This window comes from Vombatus ursinus, unplaced genomic scaffold (genome assembly GCF_900497805.2).
Source record: "Vombatus ursinus unplaced genomic scaffold, bare-nosed wombat genome assembly UNPS02014822.1, whole genome shotgun sequence".
Lineage (NCBI taxonomy): Eukaryota > Metazoa > Chordata > Mammalia > Diprotodontia > Vombatidae > Vombatus > Vombatus ursinus.
Genome location: NW_020954600.1, coordinates 17,466,672 through 17,470,950, shown reverse-complemented (window position 1 = coordinate 17,470,950; position 4,279 = coordinate 17,466,672).

Genomic DNA, 4,279 nt, shown 5'->3' with positions numbered 1-4,279 from the left:
GATGTGGAAACTAAGTCTGAGAGAAAGTAAGTGACTTGGCCTGGGGTCACACTGTTCTAAAGTATCTATAGAAGGATTTGAACTCTGGCCTTCCTGACTCCAAGTCCAACACTGTCTCCTGTATCATCTAGGGCTCCCAAAGCCCCAGGTAGGCTACATGTCAAGTCAACAGGTATTTACTAAGTTCCCTTAAGGGCACTTTAATGGAGGAAGACAAGATATAAAAACTATGTACAAACAAGATATTTACAGATGATACAGAGAGTCAGCAAACTATATGAAGCTATACCAATCGCTAACGTCATCCAGCCAGTCTGTGGCAGGGGTAGAATATAAACACAGATCTACCTACTCCAAACCTAATACTCATATCATTATACAAGAAAGAGGCACACAGAGTGGTCTGTCACTGGCCAGCCTACCATTGGGGTTACCCTACCTATAAAAAGGATGTTTTACATTGAACACAGGTGTCTTTCCTTGAATGGAATGCCTGAGGCTGGTGAGGAGCTGCAGATGGACGTATGGTGAGCAGCTAGGCTGAATTACTAGCTCCTAGTTTTTCAATGGGAGTTGGCTGGTGTACCTGAAGATTTCAGCACTCCTTGTACTCCTCAGTTAAACGAAACAGTAAATAATGAACAATCAAGGCATCAGACAAAAAAAGAGTATAGCTTCAGGTAAATGGAAGCCTGCAGAAATGCTGTTTGCTCTAGGTAAATGAGATTCTGGAGTCATAGCCTGGGAAATAAAGACCAGGAAGAGAAGCCATCAGCCAGCTAGAGTGTGCATACCAGCAAAAGCAGTTGAATGTGACTGTACAATGAGAAGCATTTAGCTGCAGTGCAGGGATGATCATGGATTAGGCAAACGGAAAGTGTTGGCAGAACCTTGTGTTAGCGAGGAGAGGTCAGAGCAGCAATTCAACCCAACAAACACTTATTGGGGCCTACTACGTGCAAAGCACAGTACTCAGCTCTGCATTCCCTTCTATGAGGCCAGATCAATACAAAGTTTTGTGAAGAAATAAATCACCTTCCACCTAAGGTACTTTCTTCCTCTCCCCCACCCCACCCCACAAAGATCTTACCAGATTTAAGACATTGGGTCTCATTTAATTCTAAAAAGAAGTCTCGGGTGTTCTAATTAGTGGAACTGAACAGGCTGAAAGGATGACTGAGATGAGAAGAGGAAAAAAAAAAGGTAGACACAAAGCTTTGTTTCTCCTGTACTCACTCCTGCGCCAGAGAATATATTAATAAGAAAAGAAACTGGAATTGTAATTGGGACCAAGAATGTGTGCCTCAAAAAGCAGCATTACCCTTAAGGAAATGATTAATGAGCTTAAAATAGAATGCAATAAATTCATATGAGGTGTAAGGACTCCAATCTAGCCCCTCATCAAATCCTGTCTAGATTCCTGTAATATCCTCTAAGCTGGTATAATAATTCATAATAGCTAACATTTCTATAGTGTTCTAAAGTTGGTAAAGAGCTCAAAAATTTTATCTGTTTAAATTCTCACAACAACCCTGTAAAGCAAGGGCTGTAATTATCCCCATTTTATAGATGAGGAAACTGAGACAAAGACTAAGTGTCTAGCCTGGGCTAATACAGCTAATAAGTGTCTGGGGCAGCATTCAAACTCAGTACCCCTGCCTACAACCTCTCTTCTCCTCACTTCAATTAATCCTGAACACTGCTACCAGATGCATCTCCTTAAAATGTTATTTGCATCGTATTACTTCCTCGCTCAAGAGCCTGCAATTGCTTCCTAGGTTCCAAATCATCATGTCTAAACTTCTCTGCTTAGGCCTCCACAATCTTACTCCACCTCATCTATCCAGCCTCCTTCCCCCATACCTCTTATTTCCCACCATTACCCCTCTACTTGACTCAGTATTCACAAATTAAAAATAAAGAACATATGAAAAAGACACTATCTGCATCCAGAGAAAAAACTGATAAATAGATGTATAGAATAATATTACATATATATATATATATATATATGTGTGTGTGTACCTATTTGTGTCTAATGGTAACCATCTCTAGGGTAGGGTGGGGGGAGGGAAGAAAAAGGGAAAAAAGAAATTTACATGATAACTTTGTTGTTTATTTGGAGGGAATAGCAAATTGAACATGGTAGATTTTCAGTTTCATGTGTAATCATCTTTCTTATTGTACTGTGTTATGGAAATGATTGTTTTGTTCTGTGAATTGAGAATAAAATAAATTTTTAAAAAATGAAGTAAATAATACTTTCTCCTACTTCAGTGCCCATAATTCTTCCCTTTGCACCATCCAAATCGTACCCATTCTTCCAGGGCCAGCTACAAGTCTCAAATCCTCCCTGAAGCTTTCCAAGACTAATTCATATGGTTGGCTTCCTACTCAACTCTTGCAACAGAGTTTCCACCTTCATAGAGTTCACAGTCTAATTAGGGAATTTAAAAAATCTACACAGATAACTACATTTCAAAACATGATTAAGTTCATAAAAGAGGTACAAATAAAGTGGTTTGTGAGGTCCAAGGACTTGAAGACCATTTCAGACTATAGGAAATCAGACTATAGTCATGAAGGGGTAGGGAAGGATTCCAATTGGCGGAAGTGGGTGTTTGGGGTGGAAGGCCATTAGAGGAAGAGAAAGAGGCATAACCACAGAATCAAATGTAATAAAGTGAGAATGTGTATTAGGAATGGGGAGTAATCCTATGTGACTGGAGTGTGGAGGGGAGTTGTATCAGTCTACCAATAAGCATATAGGGACCTACTATGTTTTTTGCCTTTCTTTGTATGTCCAGCACTTAGCACAGTGACTAGCATATAGTCAGTGCTTAATGAATGCTTGTTGACTGACTGACGGAAACAGTCCCCTACTTCAAGCACCTTACATTATTTGGGGGAAATTGCATATGACACATATGCATGAATGCAAATTATATTCTAAGTAGGTCCAAGGTCAGTTAAGTGGGCCCTAGCAAATGAGGGGAAATGGGAAAGGTAGAAAATAGTGCTTGAGACGAGTTTTGGAGGAAAGCTGGAATTCTAAGAGGAAGGAGTATAGCAGAAGGGGGAAGAGGGCTGGTGTGGATAACCAGGGCAAAGACATGAGGAAAAGAGATGGAGTATGGTGTGTGAGGACCAGTAAGTGTCCCAGTATGTCTGGAACCTAGAGTCAATGTTTAACAAGCCTGGAAATGTAGGCTAGAGATTTACCAAGAAGGAATTTAAATCTCAACCAAAATAATTTTCATTTTATCCTAATGGCAATGGGATGCTATTGGAGCTTCTTGGGTAAAAAGTCACATGACTGAGCAAATTTAATTAGATAATTTCTGAGATCCCTTCCAGCTCCAGATGAAGTGTGGTATAGTGGATTAAGTGCTGGATTTAGATTGAGAAAGCTCTAGGTTCACATCCTGTCTCTCATTAGCTTGAGGAAGGTTAACCTCCCTATGTTAATATAACTACTAAGTATCAGAGGCAGGATTTGAACCCAGGTCCAAGAGTCTTTCCACTACATCCCACTGTCTCAGGTCAGAGCAAGGTGGTCTGTGGAAATCAGAGAAGCAGTCAGAAATCAGGACTGAAAGGCTGGGCAAGGCAAGCAGGAATGGAGGATGGAATGAATGTCAGCTGAAGCCCAGACCCACTCCCCACCCAACCCCATCAGAAGAGCACATGTACAAACTGTGGGAAGGAACTTCCACATAGTCTCTTCTCTTCTCAATGAAAAGGTCACAAGGCAAGGAGTTTGAATGACTTCCTGTTCATGTATAGGTAGGACCAGATGCCCCCTGGGGTGCCTCCATCTTTGAGATTCTGAGTCAGCGATTCTGGGTGAAGAGACAGATGCTTCATCTGGATTTTTTTTTTCTCTTTTACCCAGCCAAGATGCAAAGAGCTTTTTTTAATCCCCTAGCATCTTGGGAACTGGTAATGTGGTGGTTGAGGCCTCAGATCATGAACTGTTAGGCTAAGCAACAGTTTTTCACTGGGAAAAGGTTGTTACAAAAACAGACTCAATCTGAGGTTCTTTCTTCATTTCTCTGTCTTGCCTTTAATAAATCTTTCCACAGAATAATATTCATTCCCATTTAGACAATGATTTAAGATTCCCAAAGCACTTTCTTGCCCTACAGACTTAAACCCAGGTTTTCTTCCTCCAAGGCCAGAGCTTTTCATTCTTTAGTAGTCTGCCTCTCCACATCAGGGGTCTTTGTGTGAGTGTGTGTGTGTGTGTGTGTGTGTGTGTGTGTGTGTGTGTGTGTGT